This window comes from Gopherus evgoodei, chromosome 9 (genome assembly GCF_007399415.2).
Source record: "Gopherus evgoodei ecotype Sinaloan lineage chromosome 9, rGopEvg1_v1.p, whole genome shotgun sequence".
In the NCBI taxonomy this organism is placed as follows: Eukaryota; Metazoa; Chordata; order Testudines; family Testudinidae; genus Gopherus; species Gopherus evgoodei.
In genome coordinates, this window is record NC_044330.1 from 66,102,458 (window position 1) to 66,124,992 (window position 22,535).

The 22,535-nt window shown below is 45.3% G+C and overlaps 1 protein-coding gene across 1 annotated transcript in view; it reads left to right on the top strand.

The window, feature by feature from the left end:
* The first annotated feature begins 8,356 nt into the window (after window positions 1–8,356).
* ARHGAP36 (Rho GTPase activating protein 36) overlaps window positions 8,357–22,535 on the top strand; it is a 78,723-nt gene continuing 64,544 nt past the window's right edge. Inside the window, exon 1 of the mRNA XM_030574519.1 lies at window positions 8,357–8,431. The gene's annotated coding sequence lies outside the window, so the exon portion shown is untranslated. The remainder of the gene's footprint in view (window positions 8,432–22,535) is intronic.

Here is a 22,535-nt window from a genome sequence, read left to right on the forward strand (position 1 = left end):
GCCAGCACGCACGTATACAGGAAGACTTACAAGTAAAAACACAGCCATCTGCAGACAATTGTCTTGGTTAATGGAAGCCATCAAGATTCCAAACCATCATTAATGGCCCACACGTTACATAATTACAATAGGCCCTCAGAGTTATATTTCATATTTCTAGTTTCAGATACAAGAGTGGTACATTTATACAAATAGAATGACCACACTCAGTAGATGATAAGCTTTGTAATGATACCTTACAAGAGACCTTTTGCATGAAGCATATCTCAGTTACATTATATTCACTTCTTATTAAATTTTTATAAAACCATATAGACTGCACAACATCACACCCTCCTCCTGAACTTACTGCCAGAGACTTGGACACCGACCATAGTGGAGGCACTATATCTAAAATTTGCTTTGGGGCTCCCCTATGGGGCAGACACTCCTGTGTCCCCCAAAAGGGAAAGAGACCCTGATCCAGCTGTAGGCTCACAGCTACCAGCTATGACAGACCATTCACTGGCCAGCAAAATCCTCCCCCTTTCACGCAGGTTGGGTTTGCTTCCAGCTAGAGTCCTTGGGGTTTGTTCCCCACTGCAGCAGTCACCAGGACCCCAACTTCCAGCTCCAGGTTCCATGTCTCTGTGCACCTCTTCCACTCCATTACAGCCAGTTCATGCTTCTGGGTCTTAATTGCTTTGTCTCTTAACTCCAGGCTGGTGGGCAGCCTTTTCTTTTTCCAGGGCAGCCCTTTCCCTGGCAAATTGTACATCAATTTCCATTTGCCTTCCCTGGAGACCATCGTTACTTGATGAGCTGGGATACCACAGAGAACCCCCTCCTGCCAGAACAGGCCTCTTCACTCTGTCTTGCTACATTAGACACTTCAGTCAGCTTCAGCACAAACACAGAGGTTGGGCCACACCCATCTGCAGTTCACTGACACTGAGACGCACTCAGCTCAGGGGCTTCTTAGTTAGCAGAGACTTTCTCAGATCCCAATGTTTAGCCTTTCTGGGCAATTTGCAGCTTGTATAGTTCTAGCTTCTTCTGATCTTTAATCTTATTTATTTTGCTTCCTTTTCTGTCCCTACTTCCCTTACCCGAAATAAGCAAACAGAAAATAATAAACCAGTAACCACTTTGTCTGTTCTCCAGCCACCACACTTAAAACTCACTTAAAATCACTACCAGTATCTGAAAGCAATCAGCTGTGCACAGATCCTGCTCGGCTACGCTACTGTGACGGGTTGGATCACAGGAACCCTCCTGGGATCTGCCAACTGATGTGCCAAGACAACCTCTGCTCCTGTTTTCCCTGCCAGCTCAGGACTCCAGCACCCTGTCTTGATGAGCCAGACATTCCCATCTGCTCCAACAAAGACTCAGGGTCTGAATTACCTGCCCAAAGCTGCAGGTTTACCTGAAAACAGCTCACAGAAGTATGCTTGTCTTTAGCACTCAGATGCCCAATCCCAGTGAGGTTGAAACCCAAATAAATCTGTCTTACCCTATATAAAGCTTATGCAGGGTAAACTCATAAATTGTTTGCCCTCTATAACATTGATAGAGAGATGTGCACAGCTGTTTGCTCCCCCAGGTATTAATACATACTCTGAGTTAATTAATAAGTAAAAAGTGATTTTATTAAATACAGAAAATAGGATTTAAGTGGTTCCAAGTAGTAACAGACAGAACAAAGTCACCAAGCAAAATAAAATAAAATGCACAAATCTATGTCTAATCAAACTGAATACAGATAATCTCACCCTCAGAGATGCTTCAGTAAGTTTTTTCCTCAGACTGGACACCTTCCAGACCTGGGCACAATTCTTTCTCCTGGTACAGCTCTTGTTCCAGCTCAGGTGATAGCTAGGGGATTCTTCGTGATGGTTTTTCTCTCTCTTTGTTCTCTTTCACCCCTTTATATATCTTTTGCATAAGGCAGGAATCCTTTTGTCCCTCTTTGAGTTCCCACTCCCTCCTTCTCAATGACCACACTCAGTAGATTATAAACTTTTTAATGATACCTTACAAGAGACCTTTTGCATGAAGCATATCTCATTACATTATATTCACTTATTAAATTTTTATAAAACCATATAGACTGCACAATGTCACAGGGTGAAATGCCTGCAAACTACATGGAAATTTTAAAAAACCACCATAGTAGAGGCTTGGAAAACACAAGCCCAACTATGCATACAAAATGAGGGGTTCTAAATTAGCTGTTACCAATCAAGAAAGGTCTTGGAGTCATCATGAATAATTCTCTGAAAACATCTTCTCAATGTGCAGCAGAAGTAAAAAAAGCAAACAGAACGTTAGGAACAAATAGGAAAGGGATAGATAATAAGACAGAAAATATCATAATGCAACTCTGTGAATCCTTGGTATGCCCACCCCTTGAATAGCTTTTAAGAGCTTTCGAAAATTTCACCCATGGTCCTTTATTCTCAGAGTTTTCAGTCTAAATAGAAGATGAAAAAACTGGTGGATACGACAAAGGGATGGGGGAGCACAAGTTCACGTGTGACAGTGCTGCTTGGTAGGACAAGCAGAGGTCTCAGCGCACAACTTTCCTAATCACTGTTGAGATTTTTGTAGACTTCTTAGGGAGGTTCAGTAAGTTTTCAGGAGGAATGTGAAGGACGATCGTGCAGTGGCCTTGCAAATGCTACAAGAGAGCTTGAGGCATACAGGGCGGTGTGGAAGAAGATGCAAAGGGATTTGTTGGACAACTTAACAAACAGGTGCCTTGGCGGAACAGGAGCAGAGTTGGGGCCACACTCTGCTGTGAGGACATGAGGGAAAAATGAAAAATAGATAAATAATGTTTTTACAAATCAGTTTCATCCAGTCTCGACCAAGCATGCTGCTAGGAGCCAGCCATGACTATATGGTTCTTGCTGGGGTCTCTGCAGCTGCCGTGTCCCTGACACCTTCCCAGCATTGCCCTGTTGGCTAGTGAACCGAGCAAAGCTCAGTGCAGCACAGGTTGCTGCCTTGCAGCATTGCTGCACAGTGATCTCCTAGGGTGCTATGCTACCATTATTGCTCTAAGTGTCAGAGGGGTAACCATGTTAGTCTGGATCTGTAAAAGCAGCAAAGAATCCAGTGGCACCTTATAGACTAACAGACGTTTTGGAGCATGAGCTTTCGTGGGTGAATACCCACTTCCTCAGATGCATGTAGTGGAAATTTCCAGGGGCAGGTATATATATGCTAGCAAGCAAACTAGAGATAACGAGGTCAGTTCAATCAGGGAGGATGAGGCCCTGTTCTAGCAGTTGAGGTGTGAAAACCAAGGGAGGAGAAACTGGTTCTGTAGTTGGCAAGCCATTCACAGTCTTTGTTCAATCAGCTTGCCAACTACAGACCAGTTTCTCCTCTCTTGGTTTTCACACCTCAACTGCTAGAACAGGGCCTCATCCTCCCTGATTGAACTACCTCATTATCTCTAGCTTGCCTGCATATATATACCTGCCCCTGGAAATTTCCACTACATGCATCTGAGGAAGTGGGTATTTACCCACGAAAGCTCATGCTCCAAAACGTCTCTTAGTCTATAAGGTGCCACAGGATTCTTTGCTGCTATTATTGCTCTAAGTAGCTCTCCATTCCTAAAGTTCACCTCAATGGGCTAGAAGATAATGGAGCAGGTAATCAAAGAAATCATCTGCAAACACTTGGAAGGTGGTAAGGTGATAGGGAATAGCCAGCATGGATTTGTAAAGAACAAATCGTGTCAAACAAATCTGATAGCATTCTTTGATAGGATAACGAGCCTTGTGGATAAGGGAGAAGTGGTGGATGTGATATACCTAGACTTTAATAAGGCATTTGATACGGTCTCGCATGATATTCTTATAGATAAACTAGGAAAGTACAATTTAGATGGGGCTACTATAAGGTGGGTGCATAACTGGCTGGATAACCGTACTCAGAGAGTAGTTATTAATGGCTCCCAATCCTGCTGGAAAGGTATAACAAGTGGGGTTCCGCAGGGGTCTGTTTTGGGGCTGGCTCTGTTCAATATCTTCATCAACAATTTAGATGTTGGCATAGAAAGTACGCTTATTAAGTTTGCGGACGATACCAAACTGGGAGGGATTGCAACTGCTTTGGAGGACAGGGTCAAAATTCAAAATGATCTGGACAATTTGGAGAAATGGTCTGAGGTAAAAAGGATGAAGTTCAATAAAGATAAATGCAAAGTGCTCCACCTAGGAAGGAACAATCAGTTTCACACATACAGAATGGGAAGAGACTGTCTAGGAAGGAGTATGGCAGAAAGAGATCTAGGGGTCATAGTGGACCACAAGCTTAATATGAGTCAACAGTGTGATACTGTTGCAAAAAAAGCAAACGTGATTCTGGGATGCATTAACAGGTGTGTTGTAAACAAGACACGAGAAGTCATTCTTCCGCTTTACTCTGCTCTGGTTAGGCCTCAACTGGAGTATTGTGTCCAGTTCTGGGCACCGCATTTCAAGAAAGATGTGGAGAAATTGGAGAGGGTCCAGAGAAGAGCAACAAGAATGATTAAAGGTCTTGAGAACATGACCTATGAAGGAAGGCTGAAGGAATTGGGTTTGCTTAGTTTGGAAAAGAGAAGATTGAGAGGGGACATTATAACAGTTTTCAGGTATCTAAAAGGGTGTCATCAGGAGGAGGGAGAAAACTTGTTCACCTTAGCCTCCAATGATAGAACAAGAAGCAATGGGCTTAAATTGCAGCAAAGGAGATTTAGGTTGGACATTAGGAAAAAGTTCCTAACTGTCAGGGTAGTTAAACACTGGAACAGATTGCCTAGGGAAGTTGTGGAATCTCCATCTCTGGAGATATTTAAGAGTAGGTTAGATAAATGTCTATTAGGGATGGTCTAGACAGTATTTGGTCCTGCCATGAGGGCAGGGGACTGGACTCGATGACCTCTCGAGGTCCCTTCCAGTCCTAGAGTCTGAGTCTATGAGAATGTGAAACCTCTGAGGCTACCCAGCTGAACCTTGGTTAGGATGTGTAGCCTCACGTGATGTTTCATATTCTAGCCCAGGTGGAGAGAACAGATGGGTCAATTGACAGGGCACTTGCTTAAGGCTTGGTGACCTGGATTCAGCTCCTTGTTCTGTCACAGACTCCCTGTGTGACTTTGGGCTAGTCCCTTAGCCTCTCCAAGTGTGTCTACACTGCAATAAAAGATCCATGGCTGGTCAGGGTCAGCTGGCTTGGGCTGTGGGGCTATAAAATTGTGGTGTGGAAATTTGGGCCCAGGCTCTGAGGGGGGAGGGTCTCAGAGTCCAAGCTCTAGCCCTAGCCAGAACATCTACACTGCAACTTTATTGCCCTCTGATCCTGTGTCAGCTGACCTGGGCTCTGAGACTCGGTACTTCAGAGTTTTTATAGGTGTAAACAGAGTCTTTGTGCCTTAGTTCCTTGTGTGTACAATGGAGGCGACAGCCATGCCCTGCCTCACAGGTGTGTGAGGGCATGTGCCCACAGATGCTATGTTGATGGGTTGCCAGGTAAGTACCTTAGATAGTTATTGTACATGTGCAGTGTCTGAATGCTAAACTACAGTCAGAGCTCTGGGGAGGGGAGGGAGACAGATGAGCCTGCAGATTATGCCTAGTAAAAGCTTCCCTGTTTGAAATTTTTTTGTTCATTTTTGAAAAAAAAGATCCAAGTAAGCAAATTCCATCAGCATTCTCAAACATCTGTCCGGCCTGTGAGCTGGACCTAGTGGCTCTGAAGCATTCCCCACATGCCAACTAGCTCCTTCTCATTTTTTAAACAAGGCCACTGCATTCAATATTTATCATCCATCTCCTCAAGGTGAATGGACCTTAATAAATTGAGTTGTGTTTTGTGCTGGAGCCAAGAAAAACTGTGAATGTGAAAGAAATCGAATGAGGGCAAGCTGGGACTGAAGAGTACAGCACTGGCCCTTTCACAAACAAGGGTCCTTCCATGAAAGGCAGGGCGACACCAACCAGCAACTTCAGCCACCTGCTGCATGGGGGAGCTCTGTACATGGGTGACTGGTAGGAGCCCGGTGCAATGAAAAGCCAGCAGGGCAGAGCCTCACTGACTTTTCCTCTCGGTGTTTCTGCTTTCTGGATCCTGAAGTTGTGTAGTGTGGTTTAGGAGCCATTCTGATGTCTGCATGGCTGTTTGTTCCCCAAGGACAATTGAGGTAACACAATCCATTGAGAGTACCTTGTGCTTTAGTGGGCAATGGGGCTGGACAATGCCTATGTGCCTGGGTGCATCGCCTCTCACACTGTTGTCACAGGGAGCTTGAACCTCCCTCCTACACGTGGAGTGGCTTGTTTCTCAAAGTGGCTGAGCAGCTCTGGCTGGGCATGGACCCCCCGACCCCAGTCCCTCCCTTGTTCCTCAGCGCACATGGCTGGGTGTTTAGCTACAGGCAGTGTGTACTGTAACGCCAATCACTAGTGCATCTGTCTCTGTCTCACCCAGGGCCTCCTTGTGGGGGTTCACATTCATCTTCAACAGTGACCTTGGGAGATATGTGATTAGCCTTGGCCAAGGCTCTGCTGGTGAGTCACTGCTCTGCCTGTGCCTGCTAAGTATGGTGACCAGATGTCCTGATTTTATAGAGACAGGTCTGATTTTTGGGTCTTTTTCTTATATAGGCTCCTATTACCCCTCACCCCCATCCTGATTTTTCACATTTGCTGTCTGGTCACCCTATTGCTGAGGGAGGTACCATCAGGTATGACAAACCAGCAGCAAGTGCCTGAGCATGTCACCTGTTTCAGACTACTATCCCATGGCTGTGGCCAGCTTACACACCCCTGCCTCCCTCCCCCTCCACTGCACAGAGGAGGTTGAGTACTCCTGCCTAACCCACTCTGGAAATGCTGAGAGGCCAAAAGCTCTGTGCAGCAGTGTGAGTGCACAACCAGCCCCCTGCACCAGCTCAGCACTTTGGGATATCCTGGCCTTAGTGACAGTTGAGGGTGCATCCAGGCACAGCCACCCACATGCTCATCTCTGTAAAAGCATGACAATCAGAAGCATCCCAAATTGCTGTCAGTAATGTCACTCTGAGCCTTTCGCTGCCCTCCCCTACCAGGGGCGGCTCTAGGTATTTTGCCGCCCCAAGCACGGCAGGCAGGCTGCCTTCGGCGGCTTGCCTGTGGGAGGTCCCTGGTCCCACGAATTAGGTGGCAGCCTGTGGGAGGTCCGCTGAAGCCAGGGGACCAGCGGACCCTCCGCAGGCATGCTGCCAAAGGCAACCTGCCTGCCGCCCTCATGGTGACCGGCAGAGCGTCCCCCGTGGCTTGCTGCCCCAAGAACAGGCTTGGCGTGCTGGTGCCTGGAGCCGCCCCTGTCCCCTACACATACTGACATACAATATGTCCCCCAGCTCAGCCAACTGACCATCTCATGCACAGCCTTACCTGTCAGCTCATGGTTGCTGAGGAAGAGAAATCTGATGGCAGATACACGGCCAGCAGGTTGGTCAGATGGTGTGATCTGTTGGGACAACCAATTATGAGGTTACTGTCAAGGCTTTGCCTCTGAAGTACACTGTGAACCAGGTTGTTATGAACTGAAAAGCAGTAAGAAAAGTATGGGATGGAAGAAACGTTATAGGATGGAAGAAAGAGAATTGTGGGAAATTGCCCCAAGCTCCCATAATTTCCTGAGTGTAGTGCTGATATCCCACAACACACTGGCATAGTGTTCCACATGGCAGTGTGCAGGACAATGGCACAGGGAACAATAGGATGCCTAGCCACGGTGTGCCATGTCTTTTGATGACACAACCTCATGCAGTGAGGATGTGCTGCATCAGCCAAAGCAGCCACATGTGTATACTCTGTCGTTGTAGTGACGTCAGCGGATGTATGGCTGCAAAAGTCCTGCTAGTAAAACTTCCTAGTGTAGAAGTGCTGCTTGTATGTCCTTTGCTGCTGAGTGCTCTGTGCCCATTCCTTCTTTGGGAGCAGAGAACAGCCCTAATAAATGTGTTCCTGAAACACCTGTCTTTCTAAACATAGCATATAACCCTCCAGTAGCACGACTGCAATCAACAGTGACTGCTGAAAATCAGCCTATTATGAACAATACAGGCCATTTCAGGAGTATCTTGTAAGTTCTTTGTGCCCATGAATTAATAGGATCTTTGCCCGTTCCCTAATTTTTTATGGCTAATGGTAAGAAAAGAATGGGAGGAATTAAGACTGAGACCAGAAATGAATAATGATCCCTTTGCCTAAGGAATAAACACAAGTAGCCCTGCGAGCTGTATTTCTCTTTTAAGCTAACCCTACCCTCTTCTACACATGATGTTTCTAGCTTTTATTTGTCTTGGCAGGAAATTCATCTCTTCTCTTTCCTTTCCCACCCTCTTCTTTCTCTGTTGCCAGATGCTGTTCTTCCCTGCCTCACTTCTCATCCTGCTAAAGTTGGGGTAAGCTCATCTAATGCACGCTGCATGGTGTCTGGGGGGACGGGGTGGTGACAATGGTTTAAAGCAAGCATCTTAATGATTTCCAGAACTTCGCCTTGAGAAAGGAGCCCAGAGGTAAGTTGTGAGCTGAAAATGAAGCTGTAAGGTAAACAAAACTCCTTTGTTCCTGTTTGTAGGGTGGGGGGGTATTTATCTGCTGAAGGGCAATGGCAAATGCAACTGTGGGTAAACTGGATCTACAAACAGCTTTGGAAACAGAGGAACTGATGCATCTAAGAGTTTCCTGTTTGATTTGATGAATCTCGCAAAGATCCAGCCCTAAAAAGAGATGGAGAGGATTTCATTGTAAAGAGGAGAGAGGTTGTAAATTTCGCTTGGAGGGAAAGATTTGCTTACATTCATCAAACTGAAGTTTGCAGTGGATACTTAGCACTTCTGCTTTTAAAGCTTCCAGGAGCTATTCAGCCATTCAGTTACCGACTAATTAAAGCCTTAGAGCTTCTTGCACTGTGTGCTTTGGAGTTCAGGGGGATGTGCGAGGAGCTTTTCAGACAGCGAGGCACTGTACTGGGCTGGATGTGAGAGCTGAGCTGCCAGTTAGCTGCTTGAAGTTTATTCTCACCCAATTTTATATCTGCTGGACAAATGAGCATCACTGATCTTGGTGAACATGGGAAGGCAAATGGGAATTTCTTCTGTCGTCTCTTTCTTTGCTGCAGGGCTAATGGAGGCTGGAGAGCAGTGCAGACTATTATGGGGTGAACAGAGGCATAGATATTAAGGCAACAAGGTACCCTTAGATTATCTGGTCTGAATCTTTTGTAAATCACAGGTGACAGAACCTCACCCAGTGATTCCTGCATCGATCCCAATAGCTTGGATAAAAAGGGGATGCTCAATGCACAGCCTCTCATGTGGATAATGGAGCATACACTATGGTCAAGCTATAACAAGACTGAAATGTTGTGTTCCAGGATGCAGGTTAATGGCGGTCAGGTGGATTAGGTCACTGTGTATCCTTACTGGGGTTACCAAGGGTTTGGGTGGGCAGGACCTATGCACTAGCTCTTACAGAGCTGCTGGGGCTCATGGAGGCAGGCACCATAGTGCAGTCTGTTACAGGGTTAACAGCAAATGGGGCAGGCCCTGGCAGGAAAACTGTTTTTCAACTCTAGTGTTGCGTTCCTTGTTACAACGAGTGTCTGACTGTGTTCTCTCTAGTTCAGATTGCTCAAGAGTTTCCATTATAACCCCCTATTTTCACATGCAGATAACTGGGACTATATATAGAGTCTGCTGCAGCTGGCCCCAAATCAATCCTTGTTCTTTCCCTCACCCTCCTCTCCATAGTCTGAGCACCCTCCAGTTATGCAGCAAGTGCATGACTAACATCTGTCACATGTGGTTCATTCTGTCTTTCAGCCTCTTCCCAGGGGAAATGTGGGTGCAGTGGAGTGTTTTGGTTTTGTAGGGTGCTTTTATTATTCTTATATGCAGATGCTGCTCTGTGTTTCCATTAGCAAAGGCAGGTTGGAGCAGTGTGTTGTGCACTGAGGAGGTTAGTGATGATGCTTAGCTCCTGGAGGAGTTCATTTCTCCAGTCTCAGACCACCCCCAAAGAAAGCTCTGTCTCATGCACAGACTAGCTTTACCCTTGCAGTGGCCCATGGGGGCCTTGGGTAGAAGGAAGGTGGCTTCTACAGGGTAGAAGTTTCTATCTAGTGGCTTTAAAGGTTATAAGTAGAGGAATCTTCACTGGGAAGTACATCTGTGGCAGCATGATGGAGTCAAGAGGGTATCAGGATGGACATTGACTGGCCAGATCTGAGTAGTGGGTCAATGGAGAGACAGACAGCAGAGGTGGGTGTGATAGTAGTATACCACTGTGTCATTGATTCTCTTTAGGGTGAAGGGTTGGTCTACACTAGTGGAAGCATCATTGCTAGAACAGTTGAAAAATTCTCTAGCCTGGTGCACTCCACTGGCTCCTGAGGCCAAAATGCCCTTCCCAGCCCAGTGTGCTCCACTGGTTTCTGGGATCAGTGCACAATATATCCTCGCTGAATAGCCCAATATCTCCCTTCTGTTTTGAGCAACCAAGTTCCTCTAAAGTAATGTGTGATTTCTCAAGGAGCTGACTCAGGAGATATCTGAGCCATTAGCAATTATCTTTGAAAACTCATAGAAGATGAGAGAGATTTCAGAGGACTGGAAATGGGCAAATATAGTGCCAATCTATAAAAAGGGGAATAAGGACAACCCAGGGAGTTGCAGACCAGTCAGCTTAACTTCAGTACCCAGAAAGATAATGGAGCAAATAATTAAACATTCAATTTGCCAACACCTAGAAGATAATAAGGTGATAAGTAATAGTCAGCATGGATTTGTCAAAAACAAATCATGTCAGACCAACCTAATAGTTTTCTTTGACAGGGTAACAAGCCTTGTGGATGGGGGAAAGCGGTATACTCTGTATATCTTGACTTTAGTAAGACTTTTGATACTGTTTCACATGACCTTCTCAAAAACAAACTAGAGAAATACAACCTACATCTATGGTTGTCAACCTGCAGACCGTGGGATGCTTGTGGTCCAATCAGTACATAGCTGCAGCCCATGTGACATCCTCAGTGCCATACAGGTAGCATTGGATACCATTCGCCCTACGAACCCAGAGCCTGTTGTCAGGCCTGTGCCCAAGACACTTTCGGGTGCAATAACACCAGAAGTCCACTGTAATCCACCTAAATAGAGAAGGCCTCCTAATGGCTGGATCTTTAGCTAGAGCTAACCCATGGTTATGGGGCAAAATAATCCCTGGGGTTTAGCCTGGAATGGAGTCTACCTTCCTTCTCTAGTTTAGTTTTTGTTTTATTTAGGGGATGTTCTCATTAATGGGGGAGGAATATATTGTATATTTGGTTGTCATGGTACTAGAACCTTGTTGTTGCTATGGCAACTGAGTTAGATTATTAGGGGATAGCCCTGCCAGTTTTGGCTGGTTTGGTTAATTCAGTGTGTGGCAATAAATGGCTGCTTTTAAGGTTTACAGCTCTTGGTGTCTCAAGAGATTTCTTCCTAAAACTGCTGCCCCCAAGGATACAACAGAAGTGACTGCCTAGGAAGGAGTACTGAGGAAAGGGATCTGGGGGTTATAGTGCATCACAAGCTAAATATGAGTAACAGTGTCACACTGTTGGGGGAAAAAAAGTGAACATCATTCTGGGATGTATTAACAGGATTACTGTAAGCAAGACCCGTGAAGTAATTCTTCCACTCTGCTCTGTGTTGCTAAGGCCTCAGCTGGAGTATCATGTCCAGTTCCAAGTGCCACATTTTAGGAAAGATGTGGATAAACTGGAGGAAGTCCAGGGAAGAACAACAAAAATGATTAAAGGCCTAGAAAACATGACCTATTGGGAAAGATTGAAAAAAATGAGTTTGTTTAGTCTGGAGAAGAGAAGATTTGGGGGGTGGGCGGGGGAGACAGTCATGATAACAATTTTCAAGTAAATAAAAATTTGTTACAAGGAGGAGGGTGAAAATTGTTCTCCTTAACTTCTGAGGATAGGGCAAGAAGCAATGAGCTTAAATTGCAGCAAGGGAAGTTGAGGTTGAACATTAGGAAAAACTTCCTAACTGTTAGGGTGGTGAGGCACCAGAATAAATTGCCTAGGGAGGTTATGGAATCTGTCACTGGAGGCTTTTAAGAATGGTTTAGAGAAACACCTGTCAGGGATAGTCTAGTTATTACATAGTTCTGCCTTGAGGGCAGGGGACTGGACTAGATGACCTCTCGAGGTCCCTTCCAGTCCTTCACTGCTGTGATTCTTCCCCTGCTATAAAAGAGAAATGACAATTCTGATTAGGCTAATACAAATATGAGTATTTAAATAAAGAGATGCAGCTGGGCAGGATAACCACATTTATTACACTGCTCTGTCCAATAGTGACTGAGGGAGGATCTCCCATCTACTAACATCCTCCCTAATATTTACAGTTAGTTGCCAAGTTATCTTTATACATATCCCTTAATTCTGAAGTATAGAATTTTCTCCTTTGCTTTTTGGGAGGGAAATTCCTAGGAAGGTAGTCTGGATATTCAGATTTGTAGTAGTTTAGTTTATACTCTGAATGACTCTAGTTGTGTTATGGAAACAAGCATCTCATTCCCATGCAATGCCACTTCGTGTGCCTTGCCAGATGTTTCGCTACCTCTAACTTTTTCAGAGAATCTTCTGGCTGGGCTAATACTCCTCTTCAGTTGACTTTGAGAAGGGGTTGTGGGCAGCCCTGACTTGTAGCTGGTTCTAGCTGAAAAAGACATGATGTATTCCACTAAGGACTAGAGGCTTGCGAGGAATTGTGTTTCATAGATTAGTCTCCTACATCCATTTTTTTTGCAGTGTGATTATCATAAAAGGCAATTACACCAAATGTAAAGGCCTTTGTGGTATGTGTGTTATCACAGTTGATGGGTTGTTGTAATGTTTTGAGTGGGGAGTTCGGTTAAGCAGATTGCTCAGATCACTGGCTGCTTTTCTCTGTGACAAATCCTGCCCCAGCAATTGTAAAAGCTGTCCCAGGAGATCTGCTATTACCTTTGTTAAAATCTCTGCATCCCTGTTTGATAATGACATAGGGTGACATGCATCGCATAGGGTCTTTGTGTGGCTTTGGCATTAACATTGTATGTGCTTCCCCCGGGAAGCTAGTAAGTAGGTTGCTATTCCCAAAGCTATTTTATAAACATATTCAGCATGGTTTTTACTGGATATATTCAACCTTTTTGTATTAGTCACTGCTGAATCCATCTGATCTTGGGGCTTTACCTCTAGTCAGAATTTTAATGGCATTTCTAAGAGCCTCCCGTGTGATTTGCTCATAGAATAATTTTATTTTTGTGTTAGGGGTTAAGTAGCAAAGGGCCAGATTTTCAAAGGTATGTAGGCACCTAAAATGCAGATGGTGGCTAGTGGGGCTTGTAACAGTGTCTAAGCAGGCCAGGTGCCTAACTCCCCTTGATTCCCATGGGAGTCAGCAGCCTAACCTGCCCATATGCTTTTTCAAATCTCACTAGGAACCATCAGCATTTTTAGGTGCCTCCGTACCTTTGAAAATCTGGCCCAAGGTTTCCAATTGTCCTTCTTATGCCTCTGTTCACTCAGAGGAGGAAAGTAGCTTTTGTAATAAACTTGAACTATTTGAAGAATGCCTTTAGTTTTAGTTATGAATTCCCTTGATTCTGTTTAAAGATAGAATATGCAGTTACTGGCTTGCTTTATTTTCGTAAGATTAGCTAGCAAATCCTGTGATTTGCTGCTGTGCTTGAAATAGCTGTACTGTTGGATCATGTAACTATATTGTGGCTTTTGAAAGACTGGGGAGTCAAGAGGCTTTCTCAGGACATCCAGTCCCTTTAGCTTGTCCCTGCCAAGGTTCTCATAATAGTCTTTTTCCAATATATATAATTTTACTAAGTCTCTTTAACTAACTAATTCAAAACCCCTATCAAACCAAAACATAAGAACATAAGAACAGCCATATTGGGTCAGACCAAAGGTCCATCTAGCCCAGTATCCTGTCTGCCGACAGTGGCCAATGCCAGGTGCCCCAGAAGGAATTAATAGAACAGGTAATGATCAAGTGATCCATCCCCTGTTGCCCATTCCAAGCTTCTCGCAAACAGAGGCTAGGGCAGGGCCAGCTCCATGGATCTGGCCGCCCTAAGCAGCCAAAAAAAAAAAAAAAAAAGAAAAGAAAAGCCGTGATCGCGATCTGCAGCAATTCAGCGGGAGGTCCTTCGCTCCGAGCGGCGGGTGAGGTGTATGCCCAAACTTAGAGGTTAGGCCACTTACTAGGCTGTGGAAGATGGAAGTTCAAGACCCTGTAAAAATAATTAAACATTTGTTGGAGCAAAGTGGAAGTGCTCCAGCAGGAGAGATTGAGAGAGATGTTCCATGGTATACGCTGTAGCCTGGTGATCAGGGCACTCCCCCAGGAGGGGAAGAACCTTCATTTAAGTCCCACCTGCAAAGCAGGGACATGAAAGCAGGTCTCCCACATCCCAAGTGAGCGAGGATTTCACTTAGCATTGTGGCTGGAGGTTTACTGTTGTGGGCTTACCCCTCAGACACTGTGGTGTTGAGGGTAGTGTTGAATCTGTATAGAACAGACGCTTTGAGCAATTTATTTTTAATTAACTATTTCACAGTATTTTTCTCCATCACAGTTTTTAACTCAAGATGTTTCGATTTCTTTTTCTTTTAACTGAATATTTTAACCCCTTTTGGGAAGCATTCTTATTGACTTTGACCTCTGTTCTGGCAAGGGATGTTTTTCTGTATGGCTGATGATGACACTGTTTCCATTTGGTGTATGTGTTCTCAATTTTAACTCCATCTGCGTCAAATTTTGGGGGTGGGGATTTCCTTCTGAGTTAGTGACGTGCCTTGGGATCAAGGTAGGGAGAAGCTGAGGCACCTTATGGAGCCACTGACTTCCCTACAACAGTGGAACCAGGTGAGCAAGGAGGTTCTATAGAACACAGGGATCAATGGCGAGACAGGGATCAAGGAACCAGGAGAGTTAGGAGCTTTCCTGAGTCAGCTTCTCTACTCCACTACTCCTCAGGCTCCAACATCCCACATCTTGACTCCTGCTTCGCCACACAGCACTGCATACCTGTGAATTTCCTGAAGTCCACAGGACCTGCTGCAGACTTTAGTAGGACTGTGCATAAGCCCAGTGTAGACACTACACAGATCCACAGCAGCTCCTGCTCCTTGGTATCTGGAACTGGGAGTAGGCATAATGGTATGGAACTGGGGGAGCTTTAGGCAGGGGCTAGATGACTCAAGGAAGATGGAGGTGAGCCATGGAAACAGGAGAACTAGCCTGGCCAAGAAAAGGCTGTAGTGCCTAGGAGCTCTGCAGGCGTGCTGAGCTGAGGCAAGGGGGGAGAATCTGGGAGTTTAGGATTTATGGAGGGTTGGAAGTGGTCTCGAGGCCAGAGGACATCCATGTGGCTGCCTACACGGGGCTGTATACTGCTGATGGCTGCCGTTTCCTACAATTCCCCTTTTCACACAGCGGCATGTTGTAAGGCAGCTCTTCAGAATGGAGTATTCCGTGCTTCAACCTCATCGCAGTGCCAGGGCAACAGACTGAGGTGCTTTGACACAGTACTGTTTCTGCACAGGGAAATAGCACCTCATCAGTCCATCCAAGTTCTTCGAACCTGAACATAAAATTGGGGTGATCAGACATCCCGATTTCATCAGGACTGTCCCGATATTTACTTGTTTGTCCCATGTCCCGACCGAAGTTCGGTCGGGATGCGAATTGTCCTGATGTTTTGCCCTCCTGCACACAGGTGGAGGGGGCTTGCGCCCCCCTACCCCAGCTCCATCCTGGCCCCACCCTGACTCTGTCCCTCTCTCCCCCATTGAATCCCTCCCCAAATCCCTGCCCTGGCCCTGCCTCTTCCCCAAGCACACCACATTTCTTCTCCTCCCCCGTTACTCCCAGGCTTGCGCTAATCAGCTGTATGGTGGTGCAGGCGCTGGAGGGAGGGGGAGAAGCAGGACGCGGCAGCCAGCTCAAGGGAGGTGGAGGCAGAGCAAAGGCGAGCTGGTGCGGGGGGGCTGGGCATGGAGCTGCCCACCAATTTTTCCTATGCTCCGGCAGCTGGTTTTTTTTGCTTTTGTTTTTGTTTTTGCCTCCGTCGCCGGCTGGCACCCCCCTTTCTCCCCGCATCCCGATATTTCACATCTCTCGTCTGGTCACTCTACATAGAATAGTAGATCACGGAGAACTGGGTGACATTATTTATTTGGACTTTCAAAAAAATCCTGACAACGTGCCTCACAAGAGACCAAAGACAGGGCCAGCTCCAGCTTTTTTGCTGCCCTAAACAGTGAAGCGGAAAAAAATGAAAAGAAAAAGATAAAGTGGCACTTCAGTGGCAGCTCTACTGTGCCGCTTCATTCTTCAGCGGCAATTCGGCAGTGGGTCCTTCGCTCCGAGAGGGACTGAGGGACCCACCACTGAATTGCTGCTGAGGACCCAGACATGCCGCCCCTTTCCATTGGCCGCCCCAAACACCTGCTTCCTGCGCTAGTGCCTGGAGCTGACCCTGACCAAGGGGATGGAGCAGTCTTGAGGAGAGAGGCAAAGTACCATCATGCAACTGGAACAGGGTAAGAGAAAGAAAATAAAGACTAAGAATGGGAGAAGCAGACAGATTTGGAGGCAAATCAAGGGGAACAAAAAGTTGAACACCGTGAAATGTCTTTGTTGCTTCCATTTCCTATTTTAAAATGTAGAACATTCCTTACAAAGTAGCTACATTAAAAGAAATGAAAAGTAAGGCCTGAAAAGTCAGGAAATGACTAAGTTACAATTGCTTGTGAAATCTTAATCCTGTCTCCTTGTGAGTTTGCCTTAGGATACAGCTTTTTCAAATTAACATGATCACATGGTCTTAAAATGAAAAGCCTGAACATAATGCTCTCTGAACATTTTGCCATAATCTAATTGTGGTTTAATAAACATTTTTTCAACCTTCTTGTGCACTTTAGCAGCTTCAGGAATTGAAGTGAATATTCCTCTGCACAGAAACAAGGGCTGTTGCTACTGACTTCAATGTCTGGAGTAATTCCCCAATAAACCTTCAATACCCCACTAATTCCCCAGCCCAATATTTGCTGCCTTCTGGCAACCAACTGATTCATCGATTCCAAGGCCAGAAGGGATCATTGTGATCATCTAGTCTGACCTGTGTAATGTAGGACCCAGAACATCCCTGAAAAAATTTCTAGAACATATTTTGCAGAAAAACATCTAATCTTAATTTAAAATTGCCAGGGATGGAAAATCTACCATGACTCTTGGTAAATTGTTCAGTGTAACCAACTCTTGCAATTTTATCTGAGTTGTGAGATATTTGGTGTTTTCCTTAAAGTCATAGCTCCTGGAGCCATGTGACTTCACAGGAATCTCAACTTTCATTTTTTTTTAAATTGAAGTTTCTAGTCCTTGTGGTTTCAGAGAAGCCTGAAAATGTAACACCTAAATGCTCAACCTTCCCTCCCCTCAAAAGAACCCAAAACTTATTATTTTAAAAATCTGACAATTTTAAGCCAATCTCTATTTTGGAGGCCAGACTTGCGATTTTTCAATACTTGGGTTTAGCCGTATTGTAACATCTTATCTATATTTGAATCACAAATTAGGTATGAGCCAACCATGTGATGCAGTTGCATATAAGGCGGTTTGTATCTGGCAGCTGCAATGCATTTATTGTGAAAGAATTTGCACATACAGGTCCTGATGCTACGGGGGTGATCAGTGCACATGTGAGGGACCCCACTGAACTCCAGGTGCAAATTTTAACAGTAGGGGTAAAAAAACAACAACCTTTGAACGACTGGCTTGGGGATGGGATGGACTCACTGTCACGTGGAGTCTTTCAATCAAGATTGGTTGTAGCTTTCTAAAAGGTACGTTCTAACTCAGTTTCCTCAGTGGCTGTGGCACGACCCACAAGTGACCAGGAAAGGTAATCGGGGGGCTGTGAGATGCCGAAAATTATTATAATTATAAAGGAAAGAAAATAAAATTTCCAGAATAACTTTGGAGCAGCCTAAACATTAAAAACCTATCTCGCTCCCCCCACTACCTGCAAATAAGGCCTTTCAAGACCAAATATTCTCTGGCAAGCTCCCAACATACACGGGCTAGAATTGTTCTCATTGATACATTTTTTACTCGTATCAGAGGGTAGCCGTGTTAGTCTGGATCTGTAAAAGCAGCAAAGAATCCTGTGGCACCTTATAGACTAACAGACGTTTTGGAGCATGAGCTTTCGTGGGTGAATACCCACTTCCTCAGATGCATGTCTGGGGAAGTGCTTGCATCTGAGGAAGTGGGTATTCACCCACGAAAGCTCATGCTCCAAAACGTCTGTTAGTCTATAAGGTGCAACAGGATTCTTTGCTGCTTTTACATTTTTTACTCGGACTTTTATAGTAAATATAAGCAGGGGAACGGGGCTTGCAAACATTTTTGACTTCCAGTAAGGGGTCGCCAGCCTGGAAAGGTTGAGAAACACTTCTTTAACTTAACCACGGGACTCTGGCTTGTGCTGTGCAGGAAGTCAGACTAGCTGATTATAATATCCCTCCTGGCCTTAAAATCCTTGACTCTGTGAAAATCGGCTCTATAGAGGCACTGGAGTTTGGTCACGCACAATTCACTGCTGGATCAGGACCATATCTAGTATCATCTCTCATATTCTTTCTATCCAAGTCTTTTGAGCGCAGTTTTAGAGTAAGCCCACAATGGCCCTATGTTACTACATGAATATTTTTCTTGAAAAAGCCTCATCTTAGCCATGTGGGTCTGTCACAAATCTAGTCACATGGCACTTATGCTCTTTCTCATGTCTTTAGATTGTATTACTAGTGACTGTACCCAAATATTCCAGTGAACGGGGATGATCAGTTTGTCACACTTGTAAATAGCTCCTCCCTCAGTAGTTATTTTTGCACGCCCAGTCGACTTGCTGCGTACATGACCCCACCCCTCAGTACTCAGCCCCGTGTGCTCAGCAGACAGTATCTAAATACATTTTCTTGGATCACTTCAGCCATTGTTACCCTGACACAGGATGGAGCATTTCAGCTTTCTTGACAAGTGGAAGTTCAGTGTTTTGGAAGACATGCTGGTTGCAAATATAGCACAAGTTATTTGCTTATCTATTTAGTTTTTGAATCAGTCACAGTAAGGATGCTAATGATGCCAGTGCTGCAGAATCATTAATGCTGTTAGTGCTGCTGTTCTTGGAGCTCCAGTGTTAGCTGCATGAGCAGACGGTGCAGTTTGCTGATTCAGCAGACCACCATGTTATGCATAAAGAAAGACCACAGGCTTGGTTCGATGGCGAAGGCGCTCAGCCAGGTTTATTGTCAGCAAAGCACGGTACTAGCGCCCTGTCCAACAGGTCACAGGGACATTAACACATCTATGCCCATGACAAGCTAAAGCTCCATCAACTTGACAGGATGATGTCCCCTCAGCCAATCCAAAGATACCCCTCCTATGACTCACCCTTTTGTACATTGATACAAACAAGTTACATGTTATGATCCTGATGTTTGTTACCACCCTTCTCCTTGTACCCACTAGTTCAGGAGTTCTCAACCTTTTTCTTTCCGAGGCCCCCCCAACGTGCTCTAAAAATTCCAAGGTCCATCTGTACCATAACTGGTTCTCTGCATATACAAGCTGCATTGCTCAGGGTTCGGCTTCAGCCCTGGATGGTGGGATTCAGGGCTCTGAATTTCAGCCCCATGCGATGGGACTTCAGCTTTCTTCACTGGGCCCCAGCAAGTCTAATGCTGGCCCTGCGGGGGGCTGCCAAGCAGGCACTAGTTTAAACTAGTGCAGTGAGAACCACTGCACTAGTTTAAATAAAACATCCTCATCTCTTATCCTGTCATTCTATCCATCTCTTATGAGGGATCGGTGTGTTCCTGTACAATTTCCTGGGAATTTGTTTATGTAATTACTTGAGAGATCTGTGTGTCTTTGTACCATCCTCTCTGTTCAGGAATGTGCTGACACAGTTAGCCAATAGTTGGTGTGTTACTATTCTGCCAAGGCCAGGCCTGCTCTGGTTTGCAGCCTTTGGTTCACACTGTTAGTTATGTCTAGGGCTCCAGCAAGGCCTACATCCTGGACTTGTCTTTTTTGGCCCAGATAAGCTTTAAGTGTGAAATTGCTTAGTAGAGGAAACCTCTGTGTAAAATGGAAAATTTTACTAACAATTAAGAAACAAATTAAAGTGATTGAAGACTATAAAATGGGACGAAAGCAAAGGAATAATGTAAATAATCCATGTATTTAGATAATATGTATTTAAATGAAGAAAAATCTTGATTTAATAAAAAAATATGTTTTTAAATTTAAAAACAAAACCAGGATTTGAATGCATCCTGATGGGAAAGTATTAAGATTGCACATATCTAGGATGAGCCATTTCCTTCTCTACCCCAGTATGTAGGAGGCATGTTGAGGAAGGAAGGAAGGGGATGAATGGAGTGCAAGTCACTCAGGCAGTTGCAAGCTGTTTCTCAGCCTGTAGGAGGCTATTGCAAGCTATCTTAAGTTAGCGCAGTGGTCCTCAACCTTTCCATACTACTTTACCCCTTTTAGGCGTCTGATTTGTCTTGCGTATCCCCAAGTTTTATCTCACTTAAAAATCACTTGCTTACAAAATCAGACATAAAAATACAGAAGTGTCACAGCACACTGTTATTAAAAAACTGCTGACTGTCTAATTTTTACCATATAATAGGAATATAAATATTGTACTTACATTTTTGTATATAGTGCAGGGGTGGGCAAACTATGGCCGCAGGCCAGATGCGGCCTGCGAGCCATTTGGCCCCTCTCCATTGCTCCAGCTGGGGCCCTGGGTTGGGGGGGCCCACTCTAGCCAGGGCACTGGTTCGGGGGCCACATCATGCGGCTGGGCCCTACTTTGGCTGGGTCGCAGGGTCGGGGCCGCACCACGTGGCTCCCGGAAGCTACGGCATGGCCCTGCTCTGACTCCCATTTTACAGATGGGAAACTGAGGCATAGAGAAGTGCTGCTCCCCCATCCTGTGGCTTAGTTACAGTGGAATAAGGATATTGGCTGTGCTTTGAAATGTTCGCGGGGTATAGTTGCTAACAGGGCCAATGAGAGAAATCTTATCCGTGGTCTGTCACAAAACCTTATAACAGGTTGTTACAGTAACTGTCAGCAGGTAAGAGCAGGCTGGTGTGTCTCCTCCTCTACCCTCTGCCCACCATTCACCTCCAACATTTCTGCCACCTCCTCCCATTCCTGTCCCACAAAGCCATTGGCTGGCCCTGCAGAACCCATTACCAGGTAGAAGTTGCTCCTTGCTGTCTCCTGCCATGTGCTGCTGTGTACAATATTGCAGGCAGCAGCTCACTGGAGGCCTGCACCCTACCGTGGGTATGTAGCCAGAGCTGCACGCGGGGCCACTCAATCCCATTACGCGTCTTCATCCTTCACTCCTGCCTCTGCTTCTGTCACACTTCCCCAGCTATGTCCCTAGCCCCTGCCCCCAACCTGCTACCCTTCAAACTGGGTCCCCTACCCCACTCCACACAGGGGGATGTGTATCTTAACTATTCATTTTCTGGATTTCAGGTGTTTAAATTTGTTACCTTCATTCCCTGCACCCCAGATCCCAGCTCAGATGGAGGGGAAGGGAGAGGGGCTGAGACAAGAGAAGCAGGATCCCTAAGATCCCAGAGCACGCAATGAGTGGAGGATGGCTCAGACCCTACAGAAGGATAGACTCTCCCTGAACCCAGCACACACATATAAGGGGCAAATTCAGGGCTGATAGGGCCCCCTCTCCTAAATCTCCAACTTCCTCTGCTACCTCAAATTCACATCCTCGCTCATCTTCTCCCCTTTCCCTTCCCTGAGACCCCAACCCCTCTTCCCACCCGCACCACACATTCTCATTATCCACCTCCTCATAATACCCCTTCCCTCACTTCAGACTGTGACCAAATGGACCCATGCATTCACACCCTACACACCATTGTAATAATCTCTAGCCAGGTGCCAGCAAACTTCACTGGCAATTACCTGTCCAGTGGCCATTCTTTGGCAAGGAAGGGGGCAGGAAAATATTGAGGTGTATTTTAGCAAACAATGGCATGGAACCTCTTTAACCAGGAGATGCCATAGGAAGTAACTTTATGTAGGGGTAAACCTCAGGAAAATGCATTTCAAAGTGGGACTGGACTATAAAATCGAGGGGCAAAATATCATTGGGATTCCCTCTCTCTCTCGCTCACTTTTTCACCTGAGAAGACAAAGGAAAAAGCCCTTTGGGGGCAGATCCTGATTTAAGAATTTGGTCAGGTATGTTGCTGGAAATATGTGATAAGAATTTTACTTTGAATCAAGTCTCGTTTGTTAAATTTAGTTACTAGAAAGCATTTATCTTTATTTTTTTTGTAACTGTTTCTGACTTTAATGCCTTGTACTCATTTAAAATCTATGTCTTTGT